The sequence below is a fragment of the Thermobia domestica genome, chromosome 9, assembly GCF_964235325.1.
Source record: "Thermobia domestica chromosome 9, izTheDome1.hap1.1, whole genome shotgun sequence".
Lineage (NCBI taxonomy): Eukaryota > Metazoa > Arthropoda > Insecta > Zygentoma > Lepismatidae > Thermobia > Thermobia domestica.
The window spans coordinates 42,053,294-42,077,653 of record NC_137462.1 but is presented as its reverse complement, the minus strand read 5'-3'; positions in this window follow the sequence as shown (position 1 = coordinate 42,077,653).

Genomic DNA, 24,360 nt, shown 5'->3' with positions numbered 1-24,360 from the left:
TCATTAAATATACTTTTCCTCTGTGTATTCCTGTTAATTCAAGTTTCCCCATTTCTCTCAACCACCCTGTATTATCATAAGCGCAGAAAGACAATCATTTATAAAGTGAGGAAAAATTCACTTAAAATAAGGGGAAAGTTTCGTGTTTTTGATGGGAACTTTGTTTCAGAAACATTACAAACATTGACATCGCGTATCTCTTGTTTATGTCTTGTGAAATGCTGTTTATTACAATCTCTATTTGCATATTACATTCTACAGAGAATGGATATTTGCCTTGTTAACGGGATAATCATTATTCTTATGAATGTGAGGTTAAGAAAAAAAAGAAACTAGTCAATACGGTACTGGTGCAAATATAAACCTTTACCAACCATTTTATCTAAGTCAGTTCCTCTTGCATCTGTTACTTTTGTAACTTATCTGTTTCTTTTGAGACAACTTTATTCTATTGTATGTCCACCATTTAAAACAGGAAACGAAACGCATTTAAAAATAGAAAGAAAGAAAGAAAGAAAGCACTGTTCTAGTTGCCTTTTGGGTCCTAAATAAGCTTGTTCTACATCTACTATAATTAGTTTTTTTCTCAGCGAATAAAAATAAGTACATTACAAGAAAAGAAGTTGTTATTTGCAAAACGAAAAACGTACGGAATGTGGGAGAGTTTAGTTTAACTTTGTACCGTACTTTTAAAAAATATATATATATTTTGAGTTTCGAATTAGCAGAATAATTGAATATTTCCCTTAACTCTTTTACAATTATTTACTTTCACCAACCATCTGTCTCCTTTACCCACATAAACATGGGATAAGAATCTAATGATTTAATTTTATGTCTGTGAATAGTACATACTTCGTGCATATTTTAGTTGCTAACAGTTCTAAAAGTTTAAAATATTTCTTTTGATCCATCTCCATATTTTGATGATTTATTTTAGTGCTTTGTGGCATGATACATTCATGGAGTTCAAGTACATATTAATTTGCTGCGTTACACTTTGGTAGAGGAGGGTTGTTCTTGATCGAACGACAACCAACGTTAGAAGCGTCCAGGAACAGCTACAAGGATACAAGACTGAATCTTGTGGTACAGTCACAGCGCGTGCAAACACGCTAGTATTGAAACAGAGCATGTCAAAGACCACACATGTTTAATTTACCTATTCTTATTTCTATGTGTTTTAGAAACTAAACCAACTCAGTTGGTTTCCAGGGCAACGATGAGAGTTTGCATGGATTGGTTGAAGTCGCAGATGCTTCTGCAGCACTAAATCTTATTGACTGAACGATCAGGTGCACCTGTCTTCGTTTATTCAATGCTGGTTGCTTCCTATCTCTTGTCACAAGAAATTACTTAGCTTCAGCCAATGTGTCTCATTTAATTTCAACCGTAATTAATGAATTTCATACGTTAATAATGTTTTAAGAGAGCAGTTGATTTTATTATTTTTTTCCTATCCCTTTACAAAGAATGATTATACTTATAATTTTGTAGTAACTGTCTGAATGTCATCTTTAGGTTTCTAGCTCGTATCCTTCATCATCCAATTAAAATTACAAAGGAGGCACTCTGTTATTTTGTTAAGAAAAAGGAAAAGAAAGCAAAAACGAAAACATGTTTCAACATGATTCTTATACAACAAGGCGATATATAAATCACATCATTCTATAGAAAGCGTTGAAAACAAGTATAAATTTATAACATTGAATTAGGAAAAAAAGTGTTCGCTATGCAAAACTCTACTTTGACAGTTGATAAATAAGGAGTCCTAGTTAGGTTTGTAACTAAAAGGTTTCGTTTCTATAAAAATATTTGTAATTCCACAGCCCGCTCGGGGCACACACTCTAGTAAAAAAAATTGAGTACTAGTTAGAATCAGGTCAGTAGTCAAGACACTAAAACAGCCATCTCTAAACCTTTATAAATTATGGCTTTGGGGGAGGGGGTAAATTATAGACTTTTAGTCAAGCAGCTATAGCATCGTTCCTATTTATCTTAGGATCATGGTTTGTACCTCATTCTCTTCAGAATAGAACAGCCTTTCAAATGGTACCATTTACATTTCCCTAACATATCCCTAAGGTTGGAAATTTTGAGACAAATTCGGATATTTTCGAAATAAATTTTCAAATTTTGAGCCCTTCTGGACCTCTCTTCTGTGTTAACGCACAGATCTCAAAATCAACTGAAAAATACTAAGGGATGTACTAAATGTATGTGCACAATTTCAAGCTTCTATCTTCAATAGTAAGGGCAGGAAAAATATTTACCAATGAACCCCACAATGCCCCAGATCACTTAAAAAGACCCGGATTAATATAAAAATTTTCTGAGAAATCCCTATTTATCCCAGGGTCATGGTTCGTACATCATTCTCTTCAGAATAGAACAGACTTTAAAAAGGTACCATTCATATGTCTCATCTGAGACGGGAAAATCGCGCTCTTTTTACCTTTTGCCCCTCTGGACCCGTTCTGTTTTACCACAAAGATCTGAAAAAAATGAAAAATACTAAGGGTTGCACTGTGTATGAAAAATTCCATTCTTCTAGGTGCAAAAGTAAGCCCGCCAAAAATAATAAAATAGGCATAACAAAAAAATACTTTTTTATAAAGTTATGACGTCAACAAACTCTATGTCTCGAAGCAGAAAGACGTGAAACCATACGTAAAGTGTTTTACAATGCCTCCACGCTTAAAAAAAAGAAAAAAATCTCAAGTAAAAAGTTTTATTGGTATATTTTTAAAATCGAATAATGAAGATACTATGTTAGTACCTGAAAATAGGCACTGAAACTTAAAAAGAATAAAGGATAAAACCTGAGCCCATCTGTAAGCACCTCTGGCGGGAAGAGGTACTACTTCAGTTAGCAGAAGCAAATCTGATGACCAGTACTCGAATGTTATTAGTCAAGCTCAGTATCTCACAGTTCAGTGTAGTTATTTTCACAATTTCAGCAAAAACATCTATGTATGTCGAATTGTGTGTCACGATCTAATCTCAGTTTAAGCACAGAGTGGATGTGTGAAGAAACCCCTAAAATCCCCCCTGATCTGTGAAGATGATAATACTGTGTGATTCAAAGTGGATATTTTTCGTAAATCCTAACGCGTATAGGCATACTGGAACATATCACAGGTGTTTCGAACATAAGGAGGTGGTATTTTGGGTCTGGTGAAGATATGAGGGGATAATTCACCATTGGCAGTGTACACCAACGAAGTTCAACTGTTGAACGAGGGTCATAACCAAGCTCGGTGAAAATGTCTGCTGCACCAACAACGTTCAAGGTTAAGTCTCGGTCAAAAGGTGGATAAACGTGGTTTTAGCTTGAACGGCCGAATTTGAGGGTTTAAACTTTGTTGATCCAAGTCAGTCTGTTTACTTCAGTAATGTATTTGTATTTTTCCACTAATGAAATTACAATACATTTCTGGTGTTCGAAAAAAAGTTTTTGCTCGTGGTTTCATTATTTTTTCCATCACAATTACGGTCACTGAAATTAGACTACTCACAACTCTATGGACACAATCTCGAAAGTCGAGAAGACCGGCACACAGTATGCTTTCTTCATTTGTTACTTTGTTAAACTAAGATTAGAGACAAAAGACGACAACCAATCAGAGTCGATTTTACAAATTGATCGAAGCTTACTTAAAAGGGTTTGGCGCTGATTGCCACGGGTGCTGACTGCCACAGCCAATTATTGGTGCTGATTGCCACGACTGGCGCTGATTCCAAATATCAAGGTGCTAACTGCCACGACGGCGTGCTGACTGCCACGTATCTGAGAGAAAATGTGTTTGGAAAGAGCGGAATTAATTCCTCGTACTAAATTTACTAATCATCATAAATTTAGTATGAGGGATAAATTTAGTAATCATCACAGTAAATCTATGTGGCATCCTGTAAGTTAAAATGTTGTTCACTAAGTGGAACGACATACGCTTGGATGTTTATAAAGGGACTGTCTTTTCTGTTATATGTACAATTTGCACATTTGGTTGTTTAAATTAATTGTTTTATTGTATTATTTAATGGATCAGTATATAGTAAAATTAGTGTATTTATTCACCCTAATAATGTTTTCTTATAGTCAAAGGAAGGGCTATTTAAACAATGCTAGGAGGACAGTTCTTGGCATAAAGCAAAACAATTCCACGTCTAAAGAACTTGATTTTCCGGAGGATCAGCTTCGCTTCGAAGACGGAACTTCCTTTCTACAGTACGATAGATTGGAACAAGATAAACGGATTTTGTGTTTTGGATATGATGATCTGAAGCCAGAGCTGACAAGGGAAGTTCAGGAGAAAGCACTCGCCTGCAGAGAAACTAAGCATGCCATTTGTAAGACCAATTCATGCTGATTACAACAGGTAATAAAATTCCTGTACGGTTGAGAACTGAGATATTCAACTTGGAAGTTTATATGAGAAAGTGAGTGGATGCACATTTAAACGCGTTAAGTATTTTCTCCCATGGCGACGCCTGATGGTTTGAACTTGCTGCTGCTTGATCACTGGGGTCCATTCACAGACGAATTGTCCATTACAAGTTGCATGACGGAAGGCAAAGACGTAATGGTTGAGAAGATACCAAAGAACTGCACACGATTTGTACAACCATTTGATGTGGTTGGATTCCGACCAATCAAAGATTATGGCAGGAGATTTGTACATAGTATGAAACTTCATTCGGACGTTATGATGTACCAACGAAACAATCAAATAAAGTTTGTGTCCGTACGAATGAGTTCTGATTACCGCGATACATTTAATTGTTTCAGTTTGGTTTCCATAACGTCGATTATCAACAAATTATAGGCCTATACCTTTTGAATCACTTGTCGAATTTGTTTTCTGCTTTGGTTCTGCGAACTGTTCCCTTGACGGATGTAACGCAATTGCGTATATAAAATGTTCATGGTGCAAGAAAGTCTTTTGTCTGCGTCATTTCTTCATAGAACAGAAGAACAACAATAATCAATTTTCATCTTCTATCTATCATTACTGTGAACAATATAATTAATTGTATGTAACAAATCCGTTAGTTATTGCAAAACAGTTTTTTTTTCTATTACTTCCGATAGCTTTCACTTCGTATGTCAATATTTGTTGCTAATTATGTTGTACTTAACGCGTTTAAATGTGCATACCCTCATTTTCTCATATAAACGTCCAAGTTGAATATCTCGAACAGTTCTCAACCGTACAGAAATTTTATTAGCTTGTTGTCTGCAGGCGAGTGCTTTCTTTCGAACTTCCCTTGTGAGGAACAGCCAGCAGTATTTTTCTTTTTGATGGAACTTTCAAGAGCTGCTCGAAACAATTTGCTCAGCTGTACACAGTTCATGCTGACATTGGGAGTTCAAGAGAGAACACATAAATCGTACCAATTTTGTGCGTACAGCACCCTGACAAACTGAAAGTACATACAGAGACCTGTTTACGTTTGTTAGGAGTTCGTCTGAAACAACACGATCCAACACAGCAAGGTTCATCATGTTTCGTTCATGCTTCTTGGCGTCCGGTAATGTTACGTCTAGCAACTTTCTCTCAGGCTCGTGGCAGTCAGCACGCCATCGTGGCAATCAGCACCTTGATATTGGCAATCAGCACCACCGCAGGGGCGTCATTTAGGGGGGCAGGGAGGGGCATTTGCCCCCCCTGAGTTTGAGATTTATATAGATTTTATCAATAGAGTAGTAGTAAATAAGTGAAAACGCGAAATTTTACTTATATCGAGGGGTTTTGACCCCCCAAGCAAAATCTGAAATGACGCTCTTGAGCACCAGTCGTGGCAATTAGCACCAATAATTGGCTGTGGCAGTCAGCACCCATGGCAATCAGCACCCCACCCTTAAAAAAGATGTACTGAACTTCTACTTTCAATGGTGCAACAAAAATCCTGGAACCACGTTTAAACTTGAAAGTTTAATGTTGAACGCGTTTGAGTGAACGCTCGTTTAAACTTTGTTGTGTACACGGCTGTATGACTTTGTTCGGGGTGGTCGAGCTATCAATGCCAATCTGTGCTCCAATCAGTTGGTTTCGATGTGTGCTATTGTCTGTTCAAAATAAATTTGAAAAATACTCTACAGTATGTCAAATGTACTCTTTATCTTTAGTTCTTACTTCAGAGTCTTACACTTATGCCACATCTATCATAGCGTCCAGATCTGGCAATTACCTGTTTTGTTCTTTAACTCATTTCCTGCTTTCGAGATTCTTTAATAACTAAGAGATGATGAAAGCCTCCCAAGATAAGGACTGGCATCGACATGGGCAGTGCCATGCCATGAGGGATAGGGGGAGGCAACTGTTGTTATATCTGTTGATTGTCTATTGATTGTTAAATCTCTTAATTATTTTTTGATTCTTTTTTTTTTCGTTAGACGCTAATATTACCTTGGAATTTATTATTATATTCGCACCCCTTTATGAACCGTCCTTCAATCACGTAGCACTATCGTCTAAACCAGAAGACAGCACTCTTGTTATTGGCTGCTAGTGACTTCATGTCCTTGAAAGCACTCGGCGGTTGCCACATCAGGCCAATAAACAAAAGCTTTACAGCTGGGAAAGCTTAGAGGATGTACTCTGAATGGCAACATAGCATTTACACTACCTGCTTTCAGATTAGAGAGGATAAACAAGTGGGTTGAACTAGGTCGGGAGTAACGACGGCGGAAGTATAGTATCAATAATTTCGTTCGATTGGAACAAGGAATTCTTTGCAGACATTTCTCACTCGCAAAACCAATCGATAAAGCAACACATGTGAAATAAATAAATCACATTGTAAAGGAAACACTGGAAATATGACAAGTGTAAACAGCGTGTCACGTAAGAATGTTGCATGAACATACATTCCATAAGGAAGTATGACACGCATAGCTCCAAATGAATAAGATCAAACAAAAATCAGTTGTTCTACTGTATTATATAATATATAAAAAATATTTGGAGTATGTTCTTCATCAGTAACTTCATCTAATCGCTTATCTAGCAAAACAAGTAATTTCTTTATGAACAGCGAGACTAATAACGTTATTATTAACCTGGTGCTAATTAAGGTAATAATGTTGGACCTTGGCCATGTCAGTTAACCAATTAAGTAGTGATTAGCTTCACACAGAACACAGGTATGAGCACAAGTTGATTGCTTTGAAATAATTAAAGATTGTTATTTGAAAATGTGTATATTGATTCAAAATTGAATAGCAACAGGTCAAGTCTACGAGGACGAACAAAATATGATTTCTTCATTGGTCATTTCAATTTTTTAATATAATTCAAAATAGCATAATAGAAATAACCCCAAAAAATTACTTCGTCAGTTATGATAATCGCAAATACAAAGTCGAAATTAAAATCTAACAGAGACAAGATGTCATCATAATATAAAAACCGATTTAAATTCCGAAACAAAAATTGAAATGAAATTTTTGAGTTTTACGTCCCACGATTATGCCGGTTAGGCTAAAGGAAACGGTAATGATGTGTAATGAATGAAATGGTGGAATGAAGAAAGGGGGAGGAAACGGGAGAACCCCGAGGAAACGCACGCACACGGTGTTTGTCCACCACAAAGTTCACTTGGCGGGGGCTGGGATCGAACCCGGGACCCCAAGCACCAGAGGTGAACACTCTACCACTGAGTCACCGCGCTTATATGTTTATGTTTGTGGTCAAGAAAAGTTTATATATTTGTGGCCAATCCTTTCGAAAGTGAGTTCTCGGGAGCTATATATTCTAAGATGCCGCTTTCACTGATCGATTGCAAATTTTCTGTAGATTGTTCAGTTTTAATTGAATATTTAAAAAATCATGGCCATTATTTCTTTATTAATTTTTTAAGGAGTACACTGGAAGTGTTGAAATTTTGAAAAAGTAAAGTATCATATCCTTTGAATTATACATTCCAACATCACATAATTGTATATGGGAATAGTATATCTCTCAGGCATTTGTTTTATACTCAAACGATAATGAAAAACGAAAGATAACCATTTCTCCAGTCTAAGGTGAATATTTTTTGGAGTGTTTCGCCCAATGTACACCATATATATCACTGACATTATAATTAATTGTGTATGTAATGTATTTGCTTATTACATACTGCATGCAAGAAGAAAAAAAACACTGATCGTACACAGTGACGACGCCAGCTTTAAGTTCTTAGGGGGGCAAAGGAGGGGCAGATACATTTTCGGGGGGGCGGCTATTTGCCATACCAAAAATGACATATTTATTACGTTTGACTTATTTTACATTACATTGTGTATTTCGTTGCTGTTTTCATATTAGACCTAATATGATTATAAATTAAACTTATTTCAAGTAAAATTTGTAACTAACAAATAAGTAACGTCTGCATATGAAATATTTTTCAATGAAATTTTTGAAGCCTAAACATAAATTGAATTACTTTCGAGTATGCTACAAGTAAGACATTCGTCTAGTACTATATGCTACGTATCTCTCTCTCTCTCTCTCTTTATATATATATATATATATATATATATATATATATATATATAGAGAGAGAGAGAGAGAGAGAGAGAGAGAGAGAGAGAGAGAATGGGAATTTACGAGGAACTGCTGAAAATGTCATAGTCCAATCCAGAAGAGGTGTAGGTACTAGGTAGAAAAATGAAACCGTAGTTTAGAAAAAAAAAACATATCTCTGTATGTACAAATACAAATTTTCATATTAATAATGAAATTCTTATTGTTTCTCAGGCCTCTGAAGTGATTATGTGTGCCCAAACAGCAAAATTTCACGAACATCCAGATCCTAACTGTTATAACATTTTTGTTCCACCAAGGAAAGTCACCGAAGTAAATTAATTAGGAAATCAGTGAAACGCCACGGGACTCTCATCTGTTATATATAGTGCTGAAGAAGTGATTTAGCATAAACGTGGCGATTTCTCAACAAATTATGCTTTACATCCAGGATGATTAAAAGCAATGACTCTTCCCGAAATCATGGATGCAATTTGTGACATTATTCTTGAAAATTGCAGGATTTCAGCCAGTGGTGGATATAGCCCGGGGCCGGAGGACCTAGGCCACCCCAGTTTTTAAGTGACAAAAATAATTTATATAGTTTTTAAAGTGCATAGTAAACTCACGATATACTTATTATAATCTGAGGTCTGGCTGCACCCCGCTTTCTCAGTTTTTACCTTCTCAGCAAACCTTATATCAGAGATTCTTAGCATTTCTTTGGAACTCGTCGGTAGCATAAGTCAGAATGGTTTCTGTATGCGCAAGTTCTCGGCATAACGGGTTTCCAAAAAATCTGTCAGGAGAATAAAAGAGTGACGGCATTAAGAGAAATCTTCTTCCAATTTGACCATAATGCTGATCAATTTCGCTCACGAATAGTAACCATGGACGAAATATGGTTGTGCCACAATGATCCTGAAACGAAACAACAGTCAATGGAGTAGTAGCACTCATTTCTCCCTTGCCCCAAGAAGTTCAAGATACAGAAGCAGGTTGAGAACTGTTTGCAATATTCTTCTGGGATAAGTATGGAGTGGTACTCATAGACTACCTCCGCAACGGTCAGATATTTAATCCAGAATCTCTACATCACTTACAAAACTGAAAGAAAAATTCAAAGTTCAACGCCGTGGAAAATGGAAAGGAGTTCTGTTCCTTCAGGAGAATACACCTGTCCATCAAGCCCCTGCGAACACAACTGACATTGCATAATCTAGGATTTCAATCTCTAGATCATCATTCTTATTCCACAGATTTAGCTCCGTCTAACTATTACGTGTACCTATTTCCCAAACTTAAATAACACTTGAAAGGACGCCATTTTAGATCTGATAGGGATAGTGCTACGAACAGTAGTGCGAGCAAATCTTCAGATTTTTAAACTTTTCTGCAAAAACTGGAGCACTGTACGAGGTAGTATATTGACTCTTGGGGGAAGTGTAGCAGAAGTAAAACTTCACCATTCCACATGCACTCCTTCTGGGTTGGGCTACGAATTTTTCAGCAGTTCCTAGTCAATATGGTAGACGTCACGCTAGTACTTTGAAACAAAATAAGTAAGGGAGCACTAGTATATACCAATTGCTAACGAAAGATCAGCAACTCTGACAATACGTTTTATTGGGAATCAATTTAATCCTATAAATTTATTATTATCATTTGCAGGAAGGGAAAAGACAACTCTTTTTACCCCCTTTAAAAAATTAAGCCCTGGTAATTGCAAACTAAGCTATTATAAGCACATCCTCTGAATATTGAAAGCCGAGAATAATGTTTCAGAAAAAAGAAGTATAGAACCTTTAAATAAAACAAAATATGAAACTTAAAACTTCAAACCTGGATAAATACAAATAAGTTACGCAACTGGTTCTACCTTTCTTTTGTTCCCAATAGAAGTTGATCCAATGAGAAGAAAACAAGTCTACCAAATCTACTATTGTTCGCTAGGCACAAGAATTAAAAATCATAAGAAAGAAGTATAACTAAAATTTACCTCAAAAGGGGCTAAATTAGAAAACAGAAATATGCGTGCATACCCAGACGCTCAAAGAAGAAAGCTTGAGGACTAATCTGCCACATAGTAAATGCATGGAAAGTAGACTACAATTTGACAATGAGATTGGTTATGATACTGATATAAAATACTACATGCATTGAAAGATTGTAGGAGTCTGGGGGGGCAGTCTAGGTGGCAGTCAGGGGGGCAGAAGTAGCTATTAGGGGGGCGCTCGCCCCCCTTGCCCCCCCTCTGGCGTCGTCGCTGATCGTACATGAATTAGAAACTCCAACCGGAAGAAGGCTCAAGCGGTGCTAGATATTGAAAAAATAATCGAAAAAATCTCCTGTTTAGGATATCCTTTTCTGATTTTTATCAAGACGTCCTTCACTTGTGTTGTAATAATCCAGGCTCTGTCCATAAGAGCTGTAGAAAAGTCGGGGATGACAGCAGATCTCTTCAGAACCTGTTAGAGGGTGACCAATTAATGAAAAAAATCGAAGGTAACACTTCCGCAACCGGGGCCTTCATTGTGAAATTCAATATTCAAAATGGCGCCCGCGCGCAAGTACCAAATTATATTTGAACTGAAATATCTTCTCACAGAAACAAGTTAGAAACTTCGTTTTTGTACCAAATTAAAGATAATTGATAGTAGAAGTAAGAAAACTGGATATATTGTTTACATGTTGCCGATATATTTAAAAATAACGGTTATTTGGGCCAAAAATTAGTTTCTCTCGTTTCTCTTTTTTCATTTCATGACAAATAACTATGAAGTTATTAAAAATATGAAAATGCAGCCCAAACTAATTAAAGAAGTATAATCTTAGCTTTCTATCGTTAGCAATATCTTTAGTAGATCTTAAAAAATGGCGGAGCTATTTAAATTTAAGTGGCGCAGGGTGTAGCGTTTTTTGGACTGTTTAATAAATTACCAAAAAAACACTCACTACGCGCAAAACTTTCAAAGCTATTATTTTTCAACAAATTAAAATAGTCCATTCATTTTATCGATAAATTAAAGGTAATAGGTCGCTGTGTCGTAGGAAATGAAATAATAATGTTATTGCATTTGTCAAATATTATTATTAACATGTTTGTTCATATAATGTGTAGCTAATGTAATTATTATATTGTTTTATTTTGCGGACTTTGATGTCATGAGAATTTACTTTGTCAGATCTAGTAATATTTAATTAAGGTTTTCTACTGTTTCAAAATTTTTACGAATATATTACTTTAGCTGTGCTTTTGAGAATATTTACATATTTCTTTTCAGAGCGTAATGTAAAATTACTGACACCAAACATTTAACACTCACGTAATTTTTGGAACAATTGAAGAGGCAGTGACAGATATAACAGGAATTGCACCATTTTCAAGCAGTAATTCACTCAGATACATTTCAAAGACGATAAACATTGCTTTTGTGCATAGGTAGTCTTTTAAGGCATCTTGAATTTCAATTTTGTTTTCCGAGAAAGCCCAAAATCTCTCCATTTGCACCGGTAGGAATGTGTACATGACAGATTAGTTAGTAGTATAGGTAAGGCGATTACCCTTTGCTGTCTTTCCATATTTTTGACCGAGGTGATTAGATAGTCACATAAAATCCCTGGGGGTGCGTGTTTAAACATTGCTGCAGTTCCTGAAGAATACATCAAACAGATCAGCAAATGTGTGTAAACCTTTCATTCGAGTTTTACGAAGTTTGTTCATAACATCAGCAATAATTGCTGTATTCATTGACGAATGTCCTTCGAAAACGTACTCAGACGGTCCCAACAACTTTTGCAAAGTAGACAAAGTAGACTACTTTATTTGCTTGACGAAATAGTGGAAGTTTTCGTCTGTGAATGGTCTTCGACAACGTAGTTGTTTTGTACAAAAATCGCTCGTTTCGGAATGCCACATAAGCTTCATGGCTACGTGTCAGATAATTCAAGATTTCTTCTGCATTAGAATCTGGTATATCTTCATGCGACATGAAATTATACAACTTCACAGGAATGTGAACTTTGTATGGGACTTCCCTGCGCTCCATAAAATTCTACCATTTTGTTAAGAGAGTTACGAACTTCATCAAGTACATTACCAAGGAACTCATGGTCTGTTTGTGATATACCAAGAATCTGACTGAAGATTTGGCATGTCGAAAGAACTTGGTGGTACGACAGTTCCCACTCCGTAACACAATTAATTCTTTCTGCGCGTCTGAACTATAATTCTTTCCGATGATTTCTTAGATCTATTTATAATCTGTTCACGTATCATGTCAGCACCAACTGCGCTAAATATATTGTTCGTTCTTGTGACTACGAAGTGACCATTCATGAACTGAGCATTTATTTCCGGGTGTTGAGTCTCCAAAATTTCTAATTTGTTCGAGACAGAGGAACGCACACCACTGGAAATTGATTCGATTGAATGCCATGAATACCGAAAGCAACTGCTGTACAATATACAGATGCAGCGGCCAGTATCCTTCTCGGTCAGCTCTTTTAAGGCTTTACAGCAGAAATAAAAGATGTAAAAACTGTTCAAGGCAGCGGCACTGCTCTGAGATTGAGCTGGGTTTCTCTGAAAAGTTCTGCAAAGCTTCGATATTTTATTTTAATTAATGACCAACTTCATGAACTGATAAGAGCATGTTAAGCGTGTCTTTCTTTCATAATAGTCATAGTGTCGAACGCTGGATGACAGACGTATAATATTCACCTTCTTCTTAGAGGAAAGCCTTTCCTTTAGCATAAACATATCTGCAATCATAAACATACCTCTCACTGCCCTAACGTAGATAGTTCCGTTTAAAGTACTCTCGGTCACTTTGGACCCAAACATCTTCTATGAAAAGAGACTCCAAACCACTACCAGAAATGTACTTTCCTGTGCAGACAAGAAGGTCATGTGGAATGATCCTAGCATGATGACAATGTTCGAAAATTCATTGCTCTTAAGTTAAATTTCGGCAGCAATGTGATATACCCCTTCGTCATATACTACAGACATTGAAGATTGGTTTAAGTGTATAGGAAGGCTCTGGAAGTTTTTTCATTGCTGTGTATACACTATTATATTCCGTTACTGGATACGGCAGTACTGGAAGAAAGCCAACTTGTTTCTTGGAAACATCTGAATCCGTTATTATCGCATTCACAGTACCCCGCGTTAGAGTGGATTCTTTAGTTTCTAGCTCGTATGCAGCATGCATTATATCTCGAGTAAACTCCCTCTGACGCAGATTATCGATGTCCAAATCATACAGTCCGGGAGAAATTGTCAGCGTATTTTGAATCGATATAGGTTGTACTTTCCTTTCTTATTTCTTCAATTGCTGAGATGGAAGCAAGAATCGAAGATGACTGGAGGTCTTGCTAATACCGACTTCGACACTTTCGGTTTCGATAGGACTTTTGATGGCACTTCCCGGAAAAGCACCATGACTGTGTCGTGGCTATCACGGATTCCTGACAGAGTAGCCTCTTCATGGTCGAAATTGTCCATAGTTCCTACCTTGAAAGTGGCTTGAAAAAGACAAGGTGGAGGAACAAGTCTTTAGTGTATATTGTGCAAGGTTGCTTCGTGCTTGCATGATATCTTTATAGCTAACTGACACCCTAATTTATTCATAGGTGAGATCAGCTATCTGATTTTGCATTTCTCATGAATTGAATGTGTCACCATCAAACGCATGGGGGTTGCTTTCCTACTACGATATATATTATAGAATAAAGTCTGGAAGATTGACTTCAATAGGTTGTGAAGATTTAGATTTTGTTGGTCGGAAAATTCTTCAATATCATTTTCACTGTTTTCGTCAGTGATATGTAGATCTTCGCTTGCATCCCAGATATGATGTTCAGCTTGACCACTTGTAGCACTTCTGCTAGGAAATCCAAAAGAGGTTGAGGAATTCTAGTTGTTGGCCAGGACTTATGAAGTTGCTGACTGTCCCCAAATTCTCTTTCAATACCAAAATCTGTGTGAAGGAGAGCCGTTCATACTTCTTTCGCTGCACTCGTAAGTATGTTAATCGATCTCAGTTTGTCAGCTACTTCGGCACTAAATAATGAGTTGAAAACTAGAATCGGTTTATTTCTTTAAGGCTTCGAAAACCTTATTTTTTCTCCGAAGTTTAATTTCGTTGTTATTAAGTCAGTTCACTGTTTCCATTAATGAAGTCTGTAATTTCCGACAATGTCAATCCACACCTTCATCCAATAGTTTCTCGATAATTGGCGCCACTTTATTAACCACTGCACTTTTATTAGTTTTCTTAGACTCGGTAGTTATATTATCTGATTTCTGAGAATATTTATTGAACTTCAGAAGATAGTGCTCAAGACAGGCCTTATGATAATAGAGATCTGCACCGAAAACAAGTAATTCATTCTTCAAGTCACAAGTTCTTGTAAATCTGTCTCTTTAAAGAACATGGTTGCGGATAAAAATATAGTTGCACGATTTGATTCACATATTTTGTACTTTTGTTTAATTCTGTTGTGTTTCTCTTTCCCACATACTACACATAAAATATTTCTTGCTTCCTTGTTTGAAGGTGATGATTATCGAACTGGAATATCTACTCTCATTTTCTTTGAAATTGGCTCAGATTGAGATTTTATTGAACGTTGATCCAGCTCCTCAGTTTCACTACGTTCTCTTTTCTTTTTCTTCCGTAACAACACATTCTTGTTTGAATATAACATATAGAATGCGTCATTACAATGATTCACAAATTCTGCACCTCGCTGAAGATCCTTAAGTCTCTTCAGAACACCATCCTTGCGAATTTCAGCCGCAACTATGACATCTTCTCTCCCTCGGAAAGACAACATTGTTTTACCTGAAGATTTGCCACAATTCTGGAAAATGATGCAGGCATTTACGTCTAATACGGATGCAGAGGAAGAGGTGTCTCGTGATAGGGAGATGCCAAACAGGTTTTCTATAGTCATTGTCTAGAATATTGGTGCCAACTATGGATTTTTATTATTACACTGTCTACATTAGAGTCTGCAACATTAGCTACACATTATATGAACGAACATGTTAATATTAATATTTGACAAATACAATAACATTATTATTTCATTTCCTACGACACAGCAACCTATTACCTTTAATTTATCGATAAAATAAATGGACTATTTTAATTTGTTAAAAAATAATAGCTTTGAAAGTTTTGCGCGTAGTGAGTGTTTTTTTCGGTAATTTATTAAACAGTCCAAAAAACGCTACACCCTGCGCCACTTAAATTTAAATAGCTCCGTCATTTTTTAAGATCTACTAAAGATATTGCTAACGATAGAAAGCTAAGATTATACTTCTTTAATTAGTTTGGGCTGCATTTTCATATTTTTAATAACTTCATAGTTATTTGTCATGAAATGAAAAAAGAGAAACGAGAGAAACTAATTTTTGGCCCAAATAACCGTTATTTTTAAATATATCGGCAACATGTAAACAATATATCCAGTTTTCTTACTTCTACTATCAATTATCTTTAATTTGGTACAAAAACGAAGTTTCTAACTTGTTTCTGTGAGAAGATATTTCAGTTCAAATATAATTTGGTACTTGCGCGCGGGCGCCATTTTGAATATTGAATTTCACAATGAAGGCCCCGGTTGCGGAAGTGTTACCTTCAATTTTTTTCATTAATTGGTCACCCTCTAACAGGTTCTGAAGAGATCTGCTGTCATCCCCGACTTTTCTACAGCTCTTATGGACAGAGCCTAGACTATAAAGTGACATGTACAGATGTTGTGAGGAATGACAAGAAGATTCATGCTCATATGTGAGTGATGCAATGTGTAGAGAGCGCAGGTTCAACTAGTATTACAAAATTCTATCACAGAGATTGAATATAACTTTCTTAGACATTTTGGTTTAAGGGAAGAAGAAAGAAAAGAAGGAAGAAAAAGAAAGGGAAATGGATCAAAAGAAATTATGTCAAATTGTTTGGCACGTGTTGATGGTAATAATTCCTTGTAAATGCAATGTGTATTATATGTTGCATGAAAGTGAGAAATCAGTCTTGACAGAACCATGTTTATACTTGCCAGAAGACATCAAACAAAAAACAACACAGCTACACTTTATACGAAAATAGAACACCCACTCCTCCCACCCACCTACGGACGGTATATTTTGTGTGTTTTATCCGCTAAAATTAAAGACAAAGGTCACTAAGCAAGGCCTCCCAAACAAAAGAGCGACTAAAACAAACACATATACTGTATATAAATTTACCAAACACCCACAGAAAAGTCTGTCAACTAATTCTTGATGATTTTTTAATGGAATTCTACGACCATGGATAATAATAGCAATACATATATATATATAAAACACGAAAATTCGACGCATGTACATGTGTCAATTGATACTTTTTGGAGTTTAAAATAGGTTTTTAAGTGTTAAGTCCATCGACAAGGTTGATCTGTATGCAGCCAAGGAATAGCTCATGGCATCGAAAAAGTAGCGTCTCAGATTCAAACTCCCTACTCGGAGGATAATGTTACATTTCTTTCATAAATTCAATATGTCTAATTTTATCCACAATTGTATGTTTCAAAAGGAGCAAACAATGCCCCATTTTCTCAGTGACTATGTATGTTGTATCTATGAGTGTATTATGATAAAATGATGAGACTTGAGCTTCGATCTTATGCTTGAGGTGATGCTAAAACATTGAGCTTCCTCTTAATTTACTTTTATTTTGTCTGTTAATAAAATATGTTTTCGTTTGGAATTCTACGAAGGTAAAAAGTAGTACAACTTTCAATTTTTATATTACTTCGCTTATAGATAGTTACAATTCTAACAGACGGCGAGAAACTTTTTCTGCTATGGATTCAGCGTCCGAAGAACAGAGCCTATCTCTGACCTTCTGCCTCTACCGGTGTTACAATTCTCGCACTTCCGGTTTTATTATAGAATGTGCAAGGTCAATAAATCTGCCGTAGTTTAAGAGGCCTCATCACTGCAAAATTAAAATACCGCTAATTTTACAGTAATTATGTGGTATCTTCAAATAGACAAAAGATAATCGAAAAGTGGAACAAGACCTCCCTAGACAATATTATTTTATGTGAGATACGTTATCACGACTCACTTATCTGCTCTCGATTTCCAGCCATTTAGAAAATCGGCATTTATTTTCGCGTTTCTAAATAACTGCAAAGGGAAAGCTACTACGTAACTCGTGATAACGGTACCTCATGCAAAATGATATTGTTTAGGGAGGTCTCGTTCCACATTTTGATTATCTTTTATCTATTTGAAGATACCACATAATTACTGTAAAATTAGCGGTATTTTAATTTCAGAGTGATAGGACCTGTTAATAATGTAAAAGGAAAATCACTTGTTTTAGTGTTATGAGTTTCAATATATAGCTCTTGAGATTTGTCCCAAATCTCCAGTGCTATTTTACTTTTTTTCTTTTCTTTCTTCCTCTTTTTACATGGTTTAAGAGTTCCAAGAATACGATTGTATTGGTAAGTTTCATATCGACGGTTTCTCGGATCGCTCCATTCAAAAACTAATGGAAAGTGTTGAAAATGTGTGATTTAAAGTTTCAATACTGATGGGTTTCACTTGTAGTTACATGGTTATCAAACACAATTTTGGCCCGGGAGACCTGGATTCAATTCCCTGTGGGGATCTATGTGACTTGGATTCGAAGCTAAGCTAATCTGTAGGCCCTCTTCTCATATAGCCTTGGTACTGAATGGGACACTAAACCTCAAATAACCGAAAGATAACAATGAAGAAACTATGCCACAATAACTTATCAGTAAAGAATATGGAAGGCAGGCCAAAACTTAACTAAGAAATGCATATATGAAATCAACGATAATCCTGAGGTAAAGGTATTTTTTTTTTTAAATAAATCATTATTATAATACAAGAATGTCTCATAAGGGATCATTTCAATTTGGTGAATTCAATTGCTGTTAATTTTCTGGGGGGCGCGGTGGCTCAGCGGTAGAGCGTTCACCTCCGGTGCTTGGGGTCCCTGGTTCGATCCCAGCTCGCGCCGTGTGGACTTTGTGGTGGACAAACACCGTGCTCGTGGGTTTTCTCGGGGTTCTCCCGTTTCCTCCCTCTTTCTTCATTCCACCATTTCACTCATTTCTCATAATCACCGTCTCCTTTAGCCTCACCGGCATAACCATGGGGACGTAAAACTCAAAGATTTCATTTCATTTTGCTGTTAATTTTGAAACGAGTAGAGGGATTGAGGTCAAATGTTAAATATGAGGAATGTATGTAGAGTTCCACTGAATAGGCACAATGTGAACAGTGTTTTAACTGCCAATTGTATGTAACTGGTTGTGAAAAGAGTCACCAGTTTTACAACTCGCACGTTTTGTTTATAGTGGGTCATTAATATATCAAAACTGTCAGTGGGACAGGTGCCATTGTCTAACGTACCACGCCAGCATTCATCCACGTTGCAAACATTCTTCTTGAGGTTCCAGGATTCAATTCTATCTCTTTCTACCCCTCGTACATACAACGTACTCACGGACCGTACTACAGGATCTCTAGTTCTTCATTCAGGTCTCCTTTACGACAGTATTGATACATTCCCTTAGCATGGAACGCCTCCTGCTACAGAGGTCTCAAACTGTGTTGGTCACTATTGATTTCAAATAGACGGTTTGCGTCAAGAGCCATATGTCACATGACCCCTTTCCCGTATATTCTTCTTGCGCTAAGTCCAACATGGCGGCTTTTCAGATGTCCTCCATGATTCACATTACGCCTACTCAGTGGAGCTCTACATGCATTCCTCATATCCAACACTTAACCTCAATCCCTCTACTCGTTTCAAAATTAACATGGCATTTCTAGATATTTTCTACGTCCCTCATTTATCTCCTAAGCAGTATACGGTCTGCCACTAAACATCCTCTTTTTCTCTGTTTGTTTTGGTGCTGAATCCAGTACTAGCAATCATTTTCAGCAATTGAATTTACCAAATCTGAATGTTCCCTTGTCAGGCTGTGCATACCGCTAATTCCTAATAGTTCACAGACGTATTAAAAGATGTCTCTACCTGAGCTGCTTGCCTGTCTGAAGCCAATAGAGCGCGCTAGCGTGCAGGCAATTCGTAGTTTTAATTCCAACTTAAAAACTGTATTGTTTCAATTTAATTATTTCAAAACAGGATAAAATATGATTTGAACTTATAGTGTTCAGCGAACCGAAGGCTTAGGTAGAGAAACAACTAATATACCTAATATCCATTGGTCTCTAAAATGGAGATTCTAGGAGACAAGGAAGGATTCTAGGGGTACTACGTTCGCCCTTTGACCTTTGTGCCGAAGTGTTGGTGATTATTTAGGCGAATTTGATTAGCTTAAATTAGGTTGTGAATTAGATTTCTGGGCTTTCGGCATATATGGTACGGCTCGTCACGTATGAGGGCTAACGTCCTCGGCGATCACACTGCCCGAGGAATTGTTGAGGAAGAAAAAAATGGGGAAGGAAGGAAGTGGCCCGAGACCATTATGTTAGGAACTATATCGGCATTTGCCTGGTGTGAATGAGAGAAACCCAACAAAAACCTCATTCAGGATGACTGTCCTGAAAAAACTGTTACATCTTTCCGATCAAGTGTTTCTACAGAATCCTGGGTCCAACAGCGCAGTGCAACAGTAATATCAGATATCAGGTTCCAAGGATACTTGTGTATAAACAATTATCTAAGAAAGTATAGCTTCTCATTTATTACCACAATCATCATAACTTAGAAGCTATGATGATTTATCACCAAATTTAGAGGCTTCCATGCATTTTCCTCTGATGTCTTCGCCTTGACGTCAGCCGTTTTAATGTATTCCATCGGGCTCACAACACTCTCCTTCCATCCTTCTTATTTCTTCTACCATTCCAGTAGCGGCTCTGGAAGGAAGTCACATCTTGATTTGAAAAGAAAAATAATTTTATGGCTACAAGCTAATGAAATAGTTTCATACTGCCTCCTTAGAAATTGTATACAAACTTTTGGAAGATTGTTGGATTTTAGTTTAACAATTCTTTCAGCACCGACATTACATGGGACGTGAACTTACAGTTTTAGTTGGAATCCGAACCGTGGTAATGTGTTTAAATTACATGCAAGCCACATGTTTTCATGACAAACACATGTTTTTATAATTCTAAACAAACAGTGACAGACGGCGCAAGGGAACTGCACCTCCAGGAAGAAACGAACAGGATTCGGAGATCTACGAAGAAAGCCGACTGCCCCTTCATGGGCCCTCCCATGAATCAGTTGAATGGTGATCGCTTACCTACCAAAACTTTCTCTCGAAGAAGCTATGGGCTACGGAGACTTCCTCTAATATCTACTCCTGAGGCTGCCATGAACTACGAAGTATAATCCTTTAAAACAATTTTCTAAGACTGCTATGAGCGAAGGAGATCTTTAATACCTACTTCCGGGGATACTATGAGCTCCGAGGCCATATTGCGTGCTCAGGATCTTCGAACTTACTGTACAGTGAAATCATTTAAAAATTTAGAGAAAAAGACTTACAAGAACTTTGTAAATATATATATATATATATATATATATATATATATATATATATATATATATATATATATATATATATATATATATATATATATATATATATATATATATATATATATATATATATATATATATATATATTTATGACATTCTTCTCGTAATAAAAAGGTGAAGGGTTGAAATATTTAGATTCTACCTACAGAACATTGCAATATTAACGTACTATAGCTGGTTCACAATTATCGATGATATGTGGGCTAAGCGAATGAAACGAATACCATATCGCGACGCTGCCATGTGGTAAAGACACGTGACTAAGCAGATCAAATGAAGGGTGAATTCCTTCAATCATGCATAAACTGATGTAAATGTATAGAAAGAAGTGGCAACACCGCAGTCCTCTCATTGGCTAACAGCATTTAAAGGGAAATTGGACTATCGCCTTCAAATGCCACAAATACTGTCTCTTAGCATAGATCCTATTAACTAATGTGCTTTCAGTTTGTAACATAAGAAATGTTTTCTCTTGCGTTTTGTTTGTAGAGTATTTTAATGAAAAAAGAAAAACAATAACTTCCCTAAACTTCCACCTTTTCTTACTATTATATTTTTCATTACTATAAAAAATAAATAATTAAATTTAAAAAGAAACATAATTATTATATTCTGGTACATAAATCCAAATATGGTTAGATTACTACTACTTAAATCTATATATTGCTCCAAAAGCAGTGAAAGTATTACAAACAATATTGAGCTGAAAAATTCACGTCTCTCGGCTATTCACTGAACCATGTGGTACTTCGCTTCTGAATAACAACAACGTTGCCATGGTGACTGTTTATCTACTGCTCATGGAAGCCTTTGATGCAATATTGTTTTATCAAGCAAAATCTATTCTTTTCACACCATTAACTTGCTTATTCATTACATTTTTATTTGAACAACACAAGGAGATTGCTTGCTAGAAATGCATGCGATTTCTTCATTTAATGTGGTAAATACAAAAAAATAATAATGATAATAATAAATAATACCACTTCTGGATTATTACGATCAATGCTGCTTTGTTTTATCAATAACTACCAGAAGTCTCCCTTTTTCGCACGGAAAGAAACACCTACGGCATAAGATTTATCTGTATAACAGACAATCTAAAAAACTATTGAGCATTTTGCTCACTAGATGGCGTTAATGTTCCAAATCTCAAGGTATTTGAGTCGCGGCGGGACAATTCATTTAACGTCATTTCACAGCTAATAGTTGAAGCTAGAGCTTTTCAATTTCAAGCGTGTCCTCGGAAAATAGGTGAAACATACTTTGGCCCCATCCTCGCCGCCATTTTACGGGGGAAACATTCGTTTTACTTTGGGGAAGGAGCTTGGTCCGCATACAACTATTGAAGGATATCGGCCACAACAATTTGTCCCTCCTCTTCTGAGGTAGGTATGGGAAAACACATCGATAGCAGCCAGCAGGGGCACACTTGAAATAGGAAAGCTGTAGTAGATGTAAAAAAAAATGTTGCATGTTGAAAATGAGAGAACTTTCCGCAAAACTGCGTTACATTTTACAATTTTATTTCGATAAAGGCGCAAATATTGCTCAGACCAGTGAAGAAATATGTTATTAATATTTGTGTTCAAGATGCATACGTTATCAAAAGCAACAGCCAAAAAGATGATGCAATTGCCGTTTCTCTGGAAATTTCGACCTTCAAACCGCTCCTCGTAGTAGGCGACCAATCACAGCAAAAATGGATGAAATTTCGGCAAAAGTCGAGCAATATAAGCAGTCATCTCATGACATTGCCAATGAGCTAACATTCATCACAACGCATTTTTGAGAGTCATTTGGAGAAAGCTGGCTACAAAAAGAAACTCGACGTTTGGGTGCCACATAATTTAACTTAAAAACTTTACTCGATCGAATTTCTATCTACGTATCTCTACTGAAACGTAACAAACTTGAACTATTCCTAAACTGGTAATAACGGAAATATACGAACCGCTTACTGTAGAGAGCAAACATGTCCACATTTCGTACTTTTACAGGAGAGGCAAAAAAAAAAAAAAAATAACTGAATAAAACTATCTTTACGAAATTCCCACCATAACATGTATTTTTTCCTTTAATGATAGAAGATACGTGATTAAAGTACACATACAAAATTTGTGTATCACGTAAGGGGATAGAAGGGGACACTGTTTTGTGTTTTGGACATGTTTGCTTTCTGCAGTAAATGCATTGTTCAAACGAATTGTGGATTGAATTGATTAAAAACAAAACAACCATGAAATTGATAAATATCATTTATTGAAAGAAAACTTAGCTGTTAAACATTTCTGAATAATATGTGAGTGGTGTGACTACAAATCAGTTATCGTTATCATCAGAATGTGTTTCCGTTGTGATGGGTCAGGATGCTATTGAACTCCGAAATAGCATCTTTTCTTGAGATATGTAGACTAATGTTTTTTGATGTCATCCATTTTCTTGTTGTTTATGGGCAGGATAGAGTGCTTAGATGAGCTCCTCAGCCTAAAAGTATCCATTATTAAGCCACCAATATTCATGTTACACTAAAAATTATATGGAGTTAGAGATGAGAAGTACATCTCATGGTATTTTGAAACGGTGAAAGTCGTTTGTAGGTGTTTAGCGACTTTTTTGCTATAAAAGTCATGGCTCAGACACGCTATTTTGTAAACTTCAGGCCACCAGGAACTCAAGTTAAGGAAATCAGTTGCTTAAGTTGTAATGAGCTCAACAACGTCATCCACTGTGTAGTTTCCCTCCTTTCTCAGCTTCTTCCATATTATCACGAAATCCCTATCATTGGGCATGAAGGAGTGACATCTAACGGGAAAACTACAAAGTCTCATTTACTGCCGATAAGGAACTCGTCCGGGACAAGTTTCATTTCTGCAGTAGACGGAAAATTGAAGGTGTCGCGATGCCTATTGTTATTAAGCGAACAAGTGTCATTTCGGTGCTAAACGATACATTGACCTATTTACAAATCATTATAGTCACAAAAAAAGGAAATGTGTAAATGTTGGACATCTTCGCTTTCTGCCGTAAGCGGTTCATATGTTTCAGCGCTTTCAAAAATTCCGCTTCGAAAGAAAGGGGAAATAGGCATTTTCGACACTATTAAAATTTCTTGTTCTTTATGTAGAAGCTTAATGGTATAGTCCTCAGTGGCATGATGCTCACCGCACATGGTATGGGTCTCTTGTTCGATCCCAGGTCATGTAAGTTTGTTTTCTACAATACAGTGT